The sequence below is a fragment of the Pleurodeles waltl genome, chromosome 12, assembly GCF_031143425.1.
Source record: "Pleurodeles waltl isolate 20211129_DDA chromosome 12, aPleWal1.hap1.20221129, whole genome shotgun sequence".
Taxonomy (NCBI): Eukaryota; Metazoa; Chordata; class Amphibia; order Caudata; family Salamandridae; genus Pleurodeles; species Pleurodeles waltl.
Genome location: NC_090451.1, coordinates 178,079,819 through 178,096,381, shown reverse-complemented (window position 1 = coordinate 178,096,381; position 16,563 = coordinate 178,079,819). Strand labels below are relative to the sequence as shown.

Sequence of the window (16,563 nt, the reverse complement as noted above, 5' to 3'; positions counted from 1 at the left end):
ACCTTTTTGGGTCAGATGACAATGCAAGTGTCAAAGAACTAGTTAACAAGAAACTGGATATCATGGAATGTTACTTTGATTATAAAAAAATAATAGAGTAAAAAAGGGAGAATCCAAATTGACCCTTCCCTTTATGTTTTCCAAAGTATCCAAGGGTGCCATTCTGTTAGAGGATAAAGGGTGGTGGAGCAGATGAATTCTGGTTAAAATTTCATCTGAGCATGCGAGTAAAATTAAAAAAAACTAAAGAGAAAGGTTTTGTGAGAAATACTGATCATGTTGATAATGCAAGGTGGTTTGAGGTTGACTCTGAGTATATACCTTCAACCTCTAGTTCTGGAGGGAGTCATTTGGTGACAGAAGCAACTAATTCTAACTACATTGATTGCTCTTTGTAAAGTCCTTGTTCTGAGACTGGTTCAACTTCAGTGTCTGTATCAACAAGGTTGACTACTCTTAGAAAAAACAGCATCTTGTGCTGTGTCACTAGATGCACAGTCATAGGCTGTTGTTATTGTTTGATTAGGGCTAATATTCCAGGTTCGGGCTTGTTGGAAGTTATAGTTAGAGTCTCACACTGAGGATGACTCCGTACGTATGGGAACTTGGCCGTGGCCTCCTCTTAAAATGACACATAAATAAAGTCTCCAATAAGTTCACTGTGTGGGCTCAACTAATTTATCCATTCAACAGTGGGGTAAGTTGGAGTGGGGATGGTTAAAGAGGGTTGATTGGAGTGGCGTAGTTTGGAGTGGGGTGAGCTGGAGTGGAGTGGTTTGGAGTGGGGTAGAGTGAGGAGGTAGATTGCAGTGGAGGTGGGGTAGAGTGGAGTAGATTGGAGTGGAGTAGAGTGGAGTGGTGTAAATAGAAGTAGATCGGTGTGGGGTAGATTGGGTGGGGTATCTTGGGGATGGGTAGAGTGTGGTGCTGTAGATTGAAGTGGGTGGATTGGAGTGGGTTAGATTGGAGTAGAGTGGGGTACGTTTGAGTGGAATGTGGTAGAGTGTGGTGGGGTAGATTGGGTAGAGTGGAATTGAGTATGATAGATTGTGGTAGAGTGGAGCTGCGTAGACTGGGTGGATTGGAGTGGGTAGGTTGAGGTAGAGTGGAGTGCAGCAGATTGGAGTGGAGTTGGATAGACTAGAGTGAAGTCGAGATTGGAATTGAGTGAGATAGATTGGGAAGAGTGGAGTGGGGTAGTTTGGAGTGGAGTGTAATGGGGTAGAGTAGGATGGAGTGGAGAGACATAGATTGGGTGAATTAGAGAAGGGTAGATTAGAGTGGAATATATTGAGAAGGGATGATTGGAGTGGGGTAGATTGGAGTGGATTGGGGTAGATTGGAATGGCGTAGAGTGTGGTGGGGTAGACTGCAATGGGGTGGGGTGGAGTGCGAGAGTGGAGAAGATTTGAGTAGAGTGTTGTATATGGGAGTGAGGTGGACTGGAGTGAGGTGGGGTGGGGTAGATATGGGTAGAGTGGAGTGTGGTAGAGTGACATTGGGTAGATTAGAGTGGGGTGGATTGAAGTATCATAGAATGCAGTGGCATGGCATGGAGTGGAGTGGCGTGGTGTGGAGAATGCACAATGTTTTAGCACATGACCATTACATTTGCACCGAAAATATGGTTCTACTGCACACAAACAATGTGTGCAAATGTCATCACCTAGTGAATTGATGTGGTTTGATCATATTCAAATATTTGTTTACACCAACACTTCAGAATTTCAAAAAGGTGCTTCTTTTGCAATTATTCTGATATAATCTGAAACATCAGCACAGTTCATGTACATCTACACCATCTCCTCTCACATGAGTACTCAGCAGGATTGTTACTAAAATGCTCTCACTTTAACGTCAGGAAAATAAAAATAAACAACAAGCTCCCTGGAAAAGAGAGCCTGACGTTTGACCTCTGTCTTTGAATGCTTAGCAAATGTGACAAGATAAGAGCAAGATATAAAGGCCTGTCTACAGAAAGTGAGTTTGTGGAAGAATACAGAAAGCATGGTTTGGGCCATAGGAGGGACTAACTCAAGCTGGACAGCCTAAAGCAAATAAAGCCAGCAAATAGAAAGCCAGAAAATGTGAGTTATAAACCACAAGCCCAATGGTAAGCAACAGGCAGAATACATTCCTAGGTCAGCTTCCTGAATGTCCACTAGATGTCTTTAGCAAACCAGACAGCTGTACTGTCTAGTAGTCTTCTCCCTAAAGATTGGTCTGGGTGGTGCTGCATTTTTAAACAATATATCCTAACACTATTATTCTTCAAGCTGTGATCTGCAAGCTGCAGATCTTTACTATGGATGTGTTAACCACCTGAGCTACATTACATGTTTACTAAGACACAAGCATAATGATTTTATGTGTATAATTTGTAGCTGAGAATCATTAAATATTTTGGTTTAGAGAATCACCTACACCATTTCCTTTAGTAGCTCAAAGCACTTGTTTCTCCTTTAGCACAATGCACTGCACAATGTTTGCTGTTTATGTTATCATTCTAAATAGATATACATATAGGATTTGTTTTTCCACGTATAGTTTTTTCAGTGCCACATATGACACTTGTGCAGGGCATACTGTGAAATGAGTTTCATCAAGGTGTGTTATTGATTAGAAATTGTTGGTGTGTGATTATGATGGGATGTGATTAAGTGCTCTGGAATTGAGGCAGAAAGCAGTGCCAGTATCTCACAGTGCCTCTCAGTGATTGTAGCGGTGGGAAAATGCGTGGAGGAGTTAAACAACTTAAAAAAAATAGTGCTAAAGGAAACAAAATGCAATGCTTGCAGCAGGCAAGTGGATGGGTGTGGTATATGTGTAGCAGAATTTTAAAGTAGTGGAGGTGAAAGGACGTATGTGTAGGCGAGAGTAAAAATATGGTGTTGAAGAGCCAAGAGATGATATGAAAGGTATGCAAGTGGAGGATTTCAGAAAGATGTGAAGCCTGTCTAACAGAGTGAGAGAATGCAGATAAAACTGGCATGAAGGACAGAAATTTTCGACTCTCATTATCACAGAAAAATCGTTTTTACTTATCTATTTCATGTAGCTACCAAACATGGGCAAAGTCAATAGTTCTAGCATGTTTTAGGTGTAGGTCCATTGCTATGTTAAAGACATAATATCGATGTAGTAACAGAAATCTCAGAGGCACCAAAATACTGGTTATGCTGGCTGCTACGTGAAGCACAGGATTCTAGTACTCATGAATGTTTTCAGCCATGCCTTTTGGAAAGGATTCTTAGTTACACTTCTTTAGCCATGTTCCTTTTAGAGATCCTCACCAATTTAAATCCACATAAAGCACTGCAGCAGATGTGCAATACTATGAGGACACCCTCTGAACTAGCACTGCAGGGAATAAGATCTGCTTGTTCTCTGTAGCCTCACCGAAGGACCAAGATCAAAATGTGTGCATGTATTCTGAACTCCTCCACTAATGCACAAAAATAATAGAGAAAGGTGCAAACCCTCCCTCCATACTGATGGTAAGTAAGTAGGATGAATAGTCCTCCAGTTGAGAATGTTCAGTAAAATCTTTTAATGGTACAACCTTCGACCTCCTGTCCTTCAAGTTCTGTCCTGGAGTCTATGCTCCTTTGTGAACAATTAATGTTATGACTTGTTTATCTACATTGCAAAGTTGTTTCAAGTACATATTACATGTAGATGTACGCTTGGGAATGCACCTTTTTCAATCTTATTGTAAGGAAATGTTTGGAGTGGTATTTGCCAGCTGTGTTCATTACTATGAGTGCATGCATGTTCGGTTTCATGGTGCACGTAACCTTGGCTGCAGTGCACAGAGATCTTACACTACCGCACACAGAAAACAAATTAGAGGGAACATTGGTCATGAGGGACACGCAAAATCCTGTGAGGCTCATCGGCAATAAGCAAGATGTAAAAGTGCTACTGAAAATGTGTGCCTTGTAGGAAAAAGTTCACATTAGGAGAGTGCAGAGACTCAATCATCTATGTTTCACCAATGGTTAGATAGCACAGGCCACAGCATTGGGAACAGACAAAAGTCTGGCTGTGAGTTTGATCCACGTTGTAGACTGAGGTTGTCCATGTCAAGAAAAGCTTGTTGCAAATTCTGTAATGAAGGCTTCTTGACTCCAAAATGAATAATACAATTTATTCCACAAACAGCCTCAATGGTATGCAACAACGTCATTCCACCTGTTGTGCTCCCTCATCTCCCCACCTGTCACTAACATAAATTGCAAAATCACAATATAACATTACAGCTTTCTTACAACCTGCGAAGTCATGAATGGTGCACCCGAAGAGATCCAAGTCATGTTTAAATACCTGCTGAAATAGGGACTTCTCACACAGTTTAGTAAAATGGTGGCCATCTTTGGTGTGATGCCACATAAGCCCCACCTAAGATCACATCTAGCTGCTTATTCTTTCTGACTGGCTTCCAGGAAGGATCTTGTCATGCCACTCTGGTATCTGGTCCTTTGGGAGCCTCCATCCAGTTATTTCAGATTGAGCTTCTGTGTATATCTAGCACCTAGGAGACAAAAGGACAGAAAGAAATAGAAAGGTTAATAATTTTGCAGCAAAAACGTGCATGCAATAAAGGAAGAAATTTGCAAATCAGGTTGAGCTAGGCCAGTACTGCTCACAGCAAGACCTCTCTTAACCCCTTAGCTCCTGGGCCTTCCTCCCCTCCCCATTGCTGAGCCTTTTTTTGGCTATTTGGAGCAGTTTGCGCTAAGTCCCTCATAACTTTTTCTCCACTTAAGCTTTCCATGCCAAATTTGCATTCTTTTTTTCCAACATTCTGGGGATTCTAAAGGTACCCAGAGTTTGTGGGCTTCCCTGGAGCAGACCAAGACATTAGCCAAGATACACCTAAAATGTGTTTTTTTGTTTTTTTTTAAAAATGGGAAAAAAGTGCTGCAGAAGAAAGCATCTGTTTTGTTCCCTGCAAATGACACCAACTAAGAGTTTGTGGTGCTAAAATTACCATCTTCCCAGCTTTCATAAGCAGGTAGATCTGAAGCATAAAAAACAAAAAAATTCAACACAGTTTTGGCATTTTACTGGGACATAACCCATTTTTACTATATTTGATGCTTTCAGCCTTCTTCCACTTAGTGACAGATATCAGTGTGAAACTGATGGTGTATGCCGGACAGCTAAACATATCTGAAAAGTAGGCTAAATTCAGAATTCAGCAAAGGGTCATTTGTGTAGATCCATTAAGCTTTTCTTACAGAAACTACCAGTTAAAATAAAAAAATATTGAAATTGAGTTGACAAAAACAGCCATTTCCATCTAGGTTTCCTTCTGTAACGTTTTCCAGCTATGGCAGATTTTTTAAAGCAATATACCATTACGTCGGCTGGACCCTTCTGGTTGCAGGGATATATAGGGCTTGTAGGTTCATCAAGAAACCAAGGTACCCAGAGCCAATAAATGAGTTGCACTTTGCAATGGGTTTTAATTCTATACCGGGTATACAGTAATTCATTTGGTAAAATATAAAGAGTGAAAAATAGGTATCAAGGAAACCTATGTATTTCCAAAATGGGCACAAAATAAGGAGTTTAGAAACAGTGGTTATTTGCACATCTCTGAATTCAGGGTTCCCCATACTTGCACGTGAATTATAGGGCATTTCTCAAAACGACTTCTTTCTCACCCACTGTCTTACATTTGGAAGGCAAAAATGTAGAGAAAGACAATTGGCAATAACACTTGTTCTTCTATTCTGTGTTCCCCCATGTCTCCCGACAAAAATTATATCTCACTTTTGTGGATAGGCCTAGTGCCCGCAACAGGGAACACCTCAAAACCCAACATGAACACCACATTTTTTCATTGAAAACTGATGTGTTTTTTGCATAGTGCCTAGCTCTGGGTTTTGGCCTCCAGCTCAGACGGCACCTAGGAAAACTTACCAAACCTGTACATTTTTGGAAAGTAAATATCTAGGGGAATCCAGGATGGGGCGAGTTGTGGGGCTCTCATTGGGTTCTGTGACCCAGAATCCTTTGCAAACCTCAAAATTGGGCTAAAAAACAATCTTTCCTCACATTTCGGTGCTGCAAATTTGTGGAATTTGAGGGGAGTGGTATGTTGTGAATTGGAATTGTGTGGCATTCTGATGGTGCTTTCGGGACTTTTTGGTCTCTAGAATGGGCTGTTGCGAAGTTTGTGTGCTGTCTTCTTGCTACACGCTAAATAAACCCATTTTTATACTTCAATTTGTGTTGTGTAGCTTGGAATGCAACACGGATAAACTGGCGACGAAGGAAACGTTATTTATGTATCAAAGACAGCAAGGTACACCTTCTGTGACATATCAACTTGCAGATGCATATTTAGCCCGTGAGTGCACGGTGCAGCCGCAGAGTCTCGTTTGGAGCGACATGCAGCCACATCAAACTTATGTGATTATTTTTGGCAATTATTTCAGTTACCGCTGGCTAGGAGATGCCAGCTCGCAGTTCTGTCTCACGATCAGTCTTCTTTAAAGGCACGCTACATACGCATCGTCATGACATCATCAGACGGAGAAAACAAGCCCAACCAGCTGTAAAATAAAGCTATTAATGGTTTTGAGAGCCATATTTTGAGAACAATCTAGCAACGAAATTGATTATTGGAAGGTAGCTTTCGATACGTTTTTGATGTTGTTCTCATCTTAACTTTAACACAGCGACAGGCAAGCTTTTATATTATTTCGCCTGTTGTTGTGCTTCTTGAAGTTATACATTTACAACTTGTGACTCAGCATCAAGTTTTTACATAAAATGCAGAATGCTAATTTTCCACCACCATTCTTTGCTGAACCAGGTATTATGAAATATAAATGTTTATAGTGGTTCAAAAGTGTTGCTAGTTACTTGATAGCTGACCGTGGAAAATTCACTGCCAAATGGAAATTTGCACTTTTATAGAATTGCTTGGGTGCAGAAGGTCAGCGTATATTTGATCATCTACCTACTGTTTTGCGAGCTCCAAATACAGAATGTGATGTATATACAGAAGCAGTTACCAGAATTGAGAATCACTTTAAGGATGAAACTAGCATTATTGTTGAGAGACACACATTCTTCTCCAGGAGACAATTGCAACACGAGCTCATAGATACATATTTGGCTAAATTAAGGGTACTGGCAGGTACCTGTCGGTTTGATGGCGACTTAAACAACTATTGTAGAGATCAAATTGTAGTCAATTGTTTTGACAAGCTCATTCAAGAGAAACTATTGTGTTGTCAAGATCCGGATTTACTAGAACATTAGAAATTGCAAGAGGAATTGAAAAGTCTATTTAAGCTTCAAAAGAAGTGAACACAGGAAAGGAACACATAACCACTGAACATAATAATGCAATAAGTGCTAAAACAAAAACGGTTGATTTTACGGGAAAATATTTTTTAAAAAGTGAAACTTATGATATTTGTTTCCAATGTGGATCTCGGAACCATATGGCCAATGCAAAAAATTGTCCAGCCATAAATAAGTTGTGCCTTAAATGCAGGAAAATGGGTCTCTTTGCGAACGTTTGTAGAAACACTCAAAGATTAAGCTTGGTAAAGGAAGAAAGTGCAGTTAACACAGTCGAATTAGCGAATGATTTTGATAACCTAGTTGTGTTGTCAGTTAACATGCTAGAAGCGATTCAAGATCATACTTATATTCCTGTTTGTGACATATTCATTGACAAGGTTAAAGTGAAAGTTAAAGTTGATTCAGAGTCACCTATTTCCATTGTCACTGAAACATTGTATGAGTATGAATGGGCTTTGTGTTGTTTGTTGCCTCCAGACGTTTGCACTGTTGCTTTTGGGGGACACAATATTGATTTGTTGGGTTTCTTTAATACTTCTATTCATTTTCAGGATAGGCCGATAATTTCAAAATTTTATGTTGCAAGGAAAGGTTATAATATCTTAGGGTAGAGAGATCAAGGTACACTCGGAATGATATTGAAACTTGGTACTGTTCATCGAATATCTATGGTAAAGTTTACTATCCTGCCTAGCTTTGTGAATGAAATTATAGAAAAGCATAAAGTTCTATTTGAAGATCGTCTTGGTCTGGTGAGAGGATTTAAACATGAAATTAGTTTTAAAAAAGATATAATTTCTGTAGTGCATAAAGTGAGGAGTATTCCTTTGAGTATCAGGGATCAGTTGAAAGTACATTTGGATAAACTGTGTTCCAATGGAGCCATTGAAGCTGTTAATTCATCTGAGTAGGTCACTCCAACAGTAGTGGCCAAAAAGAAGTATGGGGAGCTAAGACTCTGTATGGATTTGTGATTCCTCAACAAAAACATTTTAGCAGATTGTTTCCCCTCCCTAAAATGCAAGAATTGTTAGCATGGTTGGGGAATGCAAAGATCTTTTCCACCATAGACTTACATGCAGTGTGTCATCAAATTGAATTCTGTACAGAATCCAGACATTTGACCATTTTAACACACCATTTGGAGCGTATTGATTTTTATGTTCGCCTTTTGGGTTGGCGTTAGCCATGTCGGTGGTTTCAGAAACTTATGTCTGAGCTGTTTGGTACAGTGAAAATTAACAGGATCATATAGTAGTTTTGTACGTAGATTTGTGTACCCTTAGGAGTTATGAGTTAACAGTTAGGAAAGAAGAATGTAATTTTGTGATACCTCAAGTAGAATAGCTAGTTCATGTGTTATCCAAAGATGGTATCACGCCCAAGTCGCAATTGGTTGATGCAATTAAATTAAGTTCTGAACCACAAGACAAGAATCAGCTCAGATCATTCCTTGGACTGTGTGAGTATTATTCTAGGTTTGTCTAAAATGTTGCATTACAAACTGAACCTCTCAGGAAACTTTTAAGGAAAGGTGTTGAGTTTATATGGGAGTCTGATGAGAACGAAACATTCATTAATCTTAAACGTCTCATCATTGAAATGCCGGTATTGCGTACTTTTGTGGATTGTACTAAACGTATTGTCACAGTTAATGCCAGTAGAATTGGATTGGGGTATTTTTTTGACAAAGATTGGAAAGAAAGGAAGGTACAATAGCTTTTACTTTAAGATGCCTTTCTGCTGCGGAACATAAGTACAGCACAATTGAGTGTGAAGCTGTAGCATGTGTGTGGGCAACAAAGCATTATTCTAGGTATTTGTGGGGACAAAAGTTTTCTTTAGTTATGGATCATAAACCACTAGTGTCATTACACATTACTAAGGATGATTTGTCGGTAGAAGGCATCATGGTCATTCTAGCATGAGGAGCACAAGAAGAGGATTCTTGTGTTTTATTGGCCAGCAATGGATAATGAGATTAATCTGTGGGTTGGAGAATGTCCAGACTGTAGTAATTCTGATAGATCTTTGAGAGTTTACAACAAACCTTTGTGTCCTGTTGAGTTCCCTAAGGGTCCGTGGGAGAAATTAGGTATGCATTTTGTGGGGCCCATGTTGGAACTGCCAGTCACGATGAAATATGCCTTAGTCGTGGTTGATTACCACTCTAAAGGTCACCATCCTGGTTAAGAAGCATCTTAACATTTCTCTCCCGGGCGGTCGGTTCGATAAGGGTGGAAGATGGTTATTGGGAGATTGATGATGTATGATAAGGCGTTTACGCTCGTAGGATACTACGGTAACAATAAGGATGACATTGCCCCATTAGTAGATTTATTTCAGCACCTGTTGTTATGTCCTGATCCTATCATCTGTATGGGGGATTTTAATGTGGTTTTAAACTACAACCTAGATAGATCTTCAGGGTGTAGGTCCAGAATTAATATGCAAATGCATCATCAACTTCTGTTTATAATTTCCCAATTGGGTTTATCTGATATATGGAGGGAGAGGACTGTTTTTTCCAGAGGTTACACATTTCATAACAAAAAATATAGACATCAATCCAAGATCGATTTTATTTTGATAGATAGGGGTTTGGGTCAGTGTGTAAAGGAAATTTGTAATGTTGGAGCCCACTTGTCAGATCATTCTGCTGTCTCGATTAGCATTGGTTGAATAGGGAGGGCAGTCCAAGGAAGATGGACTCTAGATAGGTCACTTCTGTTAGAAAGTGAGATAGTGGCAAAGTTACAAAAGGATGTAAGGGAATTTTCCTCTATAAATGTAGGTTCTGCCTCCCCTTCTATGGTGTGGGATTCCTTAAAGGCATTTCTTCGCGGAAGGCTAATTAGTATGGCTTCCTACAGAAGGTGAAAACATAAGGAAGAGATATACCGGTTGGAGGAGGATATACAACAGGTAGAGGCCACGTTGGCTAGTCCAGGACTTGAGGAGGAGGAGGTGGATAACCTATGCAGGATTCGTTTAAGGCTGCGAGCGGAGATAGAGGGGGTGATTGAGGGTAGGGTCAGGAAGTGGAGTGAGGCATATAGGATGGAGCAGTTTGAATATGGGGAGAACTGTGGAAAGATATTAGCGTGGAAGTTGAAAGCGGATAGAGAAAAGGGCAGGGAGACAGAGGTCAGAGAGGTTAATACAGGAAGGATAAAAAAGGGTGATAACGAGATTAGTGAACTCTTTTGAGATTTTTTTCTGAATTATATGCTGAGGAGTTGGAAGTAAGGATGGATGATGTGGTAGGTTGATTGGAGGGCTTGGACCTGGACTCCTTGTGCGAGGCGGATAGTAGAATATTGAATGAACAAATTGAGTTAAAAGAGTTATTGTCTGTTTTAAGAACAGGCAAAGTGGGTAAAGCCCGAGGCCCAGATGGCTTGCCATTAGAAATTTATAGGCGCTTGGGAGATAGTATTAACCCTTTTTTTTGGACCTGTGTAATGACATCTTAGAAGGGAGAAGTAAAATGCCCCCGACATGGAAGGAAGCAAATATTACAGTAATGCCGAATCCTGGGAAGGATTCAATATCTCGTGATGCATATAGACCTCTCTCGATGCTAAATAATGACTACAAGATTTTTGTGAAAATTATGGCGAGAAGGTTAAGCGGGGTCCTGGGAAAAATTATTCATCAGGATCAAAAAGGCTTTATGAAGGGGAGGTTGATGCAGGATTTGATTGATACATATTTTGATAGGTTCAATTGACTTAGCGACTACTCATGGGGATCCCTTGGCAATAGTTTTGGTGGATGCCACTAACGCTTTTGATAGTTTAACCTGGGTTTATTTGAAGAAGGTTTGTGAGATTTTTAATTCAGGAAAGACATTTTTGGGTGTTTTGCAGGGGATCTACCAGGACCCAGAGGCTAGGATTTTGGTAAATGGAATCTTATCCTCATCTTTCAAAATAAAAAGGGGTACGAGACAGGGGTGGCCGTTATCACCATTGCTTTTTAATATATCTTTAGAGCCTTTTGTCTGTAAACATAGGAGGGACTAGCGAGTACTCCCGTTCTGCTGTGGGGATTGGAACAAGGAGATTTATTTTTATGCAGATGATGTATTAATTTCCACATCTGACTTGACTGAGACCTTAGAGGTTTTGAAGGAACAGGCGGGGGCTTTTGGGAAGATTAGCGGTTTCGCTGTTAATGTGGAGAAGTCAGAATTAATGGTCTGGAATATGAAGGTAACCAGAGTCCCAGTTAAAAAAGAATTAAAATATTTAGGAGTTAGTATAACGCAAGAAGTAGATAAAATTGCAGCGGTCAACTTTAAAAAGATCCTGAGGGAATCAACACAATTGATGAAGAAGTGGGTCAGTCTCCCCCTCACAATTATAGGATGTGTGAATTTAGTAAAGATGATAATTCTTCCATAATGGCTATTTATCTTTAATGCAGTCCCGCTGATGTTTGAGAAACAGTGGTTGAGTAAGCTTCAGGGAGAAATAAGTAGCTTCATTTGGGCTTCAAAAGGTGTGTGCATTGCTTGGAAGAAATTGAGGAGGGAGCGAGAGAAAGGAGGACTAGTCTTACCTGATGTGCAGCACTATGCATGGGCTATTTTTTTTGAAGAATTCTAAGGAATTAAGGGAGGAACTGGGGGATTCTGAGAAGGGACGAATGTTTAGGGTTATGTTGAAATGTTATGGTATACATCAGGTGGGCGTCTTGCACAAGTTTGGTGATCCAATGTTCTTCAAAAAAATTAGGTTGAAGTTAATTAAGGATTGGGTAAAACTTTGGTGGGGACTGAGAAGAGCCGTAAAACTCCCATATTATAGTGGGTACTCCCCAATTTGGGACTCACTGGGATCCCCGGAGTGGACTAGAGACAAGTTGGCTTTCCCTTTGAAAGAGGCAAACTTTTTGCTTTGGGGACAAGTGGTTAAAGAAGGGTGGCTGGTGTCCTATGAGATATTGAACAGGAGGGAGGTCACATATCCAGGTTTAAATGTGTTCAAATTTCCATCTGGTTGGAGAATGTGAAGGAGGAAGTAGGAGCCTCTAATGAGCCGGAAGAGTTTTTATACTCTAACCCCCTTATAAGACATGAGATAGCAAAGCTTTATTGGTTGATCATGAAGACAGTGGAAGGAGCTTTCCATTATCCAGAGAATGTGTGGAGGAAAGATTTGCCAGGCCAGCAACTCATGGATCTTTGGGAAGCTTCTAATGCCCTCCTATACAAGACAGTCCGACCCGCATCTTTGAGAAAGAATCATCTTTATACTATTCACAGGGTCTACTGGACGCCTGCAAAGTTATCTAAGATTGGGCAAGGGGGGTTTGGGCTTGTAAAAAGTGTGGCCTGGATAAGGCAGATGGCCTCCATATGTTTGTGAGTTGTCCCCAGTTGACTAAGTTTTGGGGTAAGGTGGAGGAGGTAATTAGGGGGGTACTTCTGATCAACTGCCAAATTGGCCCCTCCCTGGTTATGTTTGGTCTACCTCAGGAACGCACGACACCAATAAAGAAAGGGAAGAAGAAACTTCTGTTCTATATGATATTGTTGGCTAGAAGAGAAATCTGTAGATTTTTGGATTGGATAGAGGTGTTAGTATATAATTCCACATTGGATTCCAAAATGGGGGGGGAAGGAGCAGGAACTCTGAGCTCCTCTCAGAGTCTGGTTGGAAGGTTCGTATGTTTGAGTTTCCCCCCTTGAGCCTGGACTCTCCGATGATTACACTGCTCCTTTGATCCTAAGTATACTTAGTAGATTTTATACAGCACATGGTCAGTGACTCAGCTCTTTTTCCGGGATGGGAGCCTCCTCCTCACTGAGAGAGGTATAAGAGTAGGCAGAGGATCCCTGAGGTTTCGGGGTCCCGCCCTTCCCTCCCCCCCCCCTTGGAGTCAGATTGTGGTAAATGAGAACAAAAAAATAAAAATAATTTTAAAAAAATGTACATCGGATTAAACACCTTATGGTAGCTTTGTATAGTCTGTGGGGATATGGCATGGTTGAGAGGGTGAACAGAATGCTAAAAGAGCGCATTCAGGTAGCTATTGCTGCAAGGAAGGATGTTTTCAGTACTGTGCGTGATCGATTATGGGGTTATCACAACACCCAACACTAAACCGCAGGTGTCCCTCCATATATCTTTGTAAGGGGTAGACATTCATCATGTGACCTTTCCCCCAAATGAGTGTTAGATAAACTGCAAGCAGCCAAAAGAGTGCCTAGTGCAAAGACAGTAAAACACAGGGTATTGGAACAACAGATCAAAAGTAACTCTAATTTTGATGTTTTGCACAGGACCAAAGACATATCCTTTGGAGTGGGGGATTTTATAAACATAAAGAGACCCCGAGGGAGAAAGAGAGGCACTTCTACATTTGTCCCTATCACTAGAGTAGTTAAGGTCTCAGGCCATGCCATTATGGTTGAGAATGGTAAATAGTGGAGCAAAAGAAGTACAGCATTAGTTAAAACCTCAGCTGATAGTGGAGGAATGGAAGATCATTTGCCCGTGGAAACCCAGAGTGAGATTTCAAATTGGTGGTTGGGGGAGGAAAGTATCAGCAGCAGAAGGAACCGTGGTGTGCAGGAAATGAGCTCAAACTGTGATCCAGAGGGTGAGGGCTTAACTGGTGATGGTGATCGCTTATGCGGTGAATAACACATTATGAGTCCTGTAATTGGAACCCCAAGTTTTGAGCCTCCAAATGGGGACAATGGGAAAATCTGCAGAAGTACAGTACTACCAAAATATCTGAAAGACTAGGGGGGTCATTATGACCCCAGCAGTGAGTGGTAATGTATCGGCAATACTGCCCACAGGCTTGCGGTACATACCGCCACATTATGAGATTAGCGGGTTGGCTGCAGCCAACCTGCCACTTCTCCACTCATACCGCCATGGTGGTATGAGCCGCTGAGCTGGAGATGTCTATCTCCAACCCGGTGGCCGGCATAGTACAGCCAGCGGCATTATAAGCCTTCGCACCACCATAGTTTTCGTGGTGTTAGAAATGCCACGAAAAGCATGGCGGTAGGCCCTACCGGTGACAGGGAATTCCTTCCCTGTCACTGGTAGGTGACTCCCCCACAACCCCAAAACTCACCTGACACCCCATCCCCCTCCATCCAAACTCCACCCACCCCCTCCGATCCTCGCACACACACACCCTCCCTCTCTGACCCTCACACACACCTACCCAGCCCTGCCGATCCTCACACCCCCCTCCTCCCTCCATAGACGCACACACCCGCAGACACACACCACAAATACACGCAATCACTCACACTGGCATACACGCATTCATACACACACTGGCATGCAAACAATCATACACGCATTCATACACACACTAACACATTCATACATACACTCATACAAACACACACAACACCCCTCACCCTCTCACCCCCCTCCCCTGTCAGAAGCCTGACTTACCTTGGTTGAGGAGGTCTTCTGGCAGGGAACTGGACATAATATGGCTGGCAGCATTCTACTGGCGTGGCAGAGCTGGTGGTAGCTGGTGCTCATAATATAGCGGATGGATGGTAGCTGCGTTGATGCTATGTTGGCGGCCGTCACCGCAGCAGTAGGTGGTTTTTACCATCAATGTCATAATGATGACCTATGTTTTGAACTAATGTATTAAGTTACAGATTTTTCCAGGTGCATTGTTGTAACTCTGGTTTAGTTAACATGTGCTGTATTCCTTTATTTATTGCTTAAGTTTATGATAGACTATGGGGGTCATTACGACCCCGGCGGTCGGCAGTAACATGGTGGTAAGTACTGCCAACAAGCTGGCGGTACTTACTGCCATATTATGACACTGGTGGGTTGGCTTCCTTACCGCCACATAAACCATTTCCAGAATTCCTTCCCTGTCACTGATAGGGGTCTTCCCCCTCCCCCTCTCCAGTTACCACCCCACTCCACCTGCCTCTCCAAAGCCTCCCCCCACCCACTGCATTCACAGCCTCCCTTGACACACACACACATGCATACACCATTTTCCCACAAACATCCACGGATGCATACATCCACTCACCCACACGCAGTCACAAAACACAACATACACGCACTCACACCTCCATACTTGCACACTCGCATCCAACACGCAACACACACCTGAATCCACGCACACACAAATATACACACACCCCCACACACACACACAACACCCCTCATCCCCGCCCCTGTCGGAGACCATACTTACCTGTGTTCAGGGTTCCTCCAGCAGGAGACGGATTGGGTGCTGCTGCCACCAGCGGCATCCACCAGCAGAACACCACCAGGCTGTATTATGGGGTCACAATATGGCTGGCGGCAGTTTACTGGCATTGCGCTGATGGTGGCAGCAGCGCCACCTTTCCACCATCCCCCGGCATGGCCACAGCCAGATTTTCGCCATCCTTCTGGTGGAAATCCAGCTGTGGTCATAATACGGTGGACGGCTGGTAGCCGTGGCAATGTTTTTTTGGCGGTAGTCGCCACGGCAGTAGGCAGCCTTTACCGCCATTATCAAAATGAGGGCCTGTATTTTTAAACATATGTATCTCTTCAAGTTTTTCTATTTCAGGGGTGGTCTATGATTTGTTATGTTCTGTTTAAGTTTAGCTTTCCTGAACTCCAAGAGGTGCCCTCCAGGTCCTGGACCCCTGACTGGTGTCAAAGTGTACTCCTCCTTGTCCAACTCAGGGTTCCTTAAAAACCGAGGCATCTTTGCCCAACTTTACACAGTTCCTCGCATCCCAGCACCTCGCAGGTCCTGATTGGTGGCTTTCTTGAAACTGATGCAACAAGAACCATCTTGATGCATGGCATTGCGGCACCTGAAAGCTCCTGATTGTCGGCCTCATCTGAACTGATAAAGTGTGACGCAAATCAACGCAGCTTGACACAGGACCTTGCATCTCTGGCCGGGTACAACCAGGTATACTTTCCAGCAGGCTGAACTTGGTCCTCTACACATCCCACATGAAATTGCCGTAGGCCTGAACTTGTGAGTTTGTCCCAGTCAAGTGCTATAAGATAACCACAGTTGGTGCTTTATGCCTTTTTTTAAAACTATTTTTACTTAAGACGTTCAAACTGCATACCAGTTCTACTGGTTAGACTTTAATAATGTAGGTGTCATTTTATTTGTTTCTATTTTTCAAGATTAATATGGGATTTTTCTTGTGTGGTGTTTTTACTTCATTACTGTTTGTGTGCTAATTAAATACCTTACACATTGCCT

The 16,563-nt window shown here is 42.0% G+C and overlaps 1 long non-coding RNA gene across 5 annotated transcripts in view; it reads right to left on the bottom strand.

The window, feature by feature from the left end:
- Window positions 1-4,136: 4,136 nt before the first annotated feature.
- The window catches only part of LOC138267754 (uncharacterized), a 39,034-nt gene continuing 26,607 nt past the window's right edge, over window positions 4,137-16,563 (bottom strand). For all 5 annotated transcript variants that reach the window (XR_011199864.1, XR_011199865.1, XR_011199862.1 and 2 more), the window contains one exon: window positions 4,137-4,534. This is a non-coding gene — a long non-coding RNA (uncharacterized lncRNA). The remainder of the gene's footprint in view (window positions 4,535-16,563) is intronic.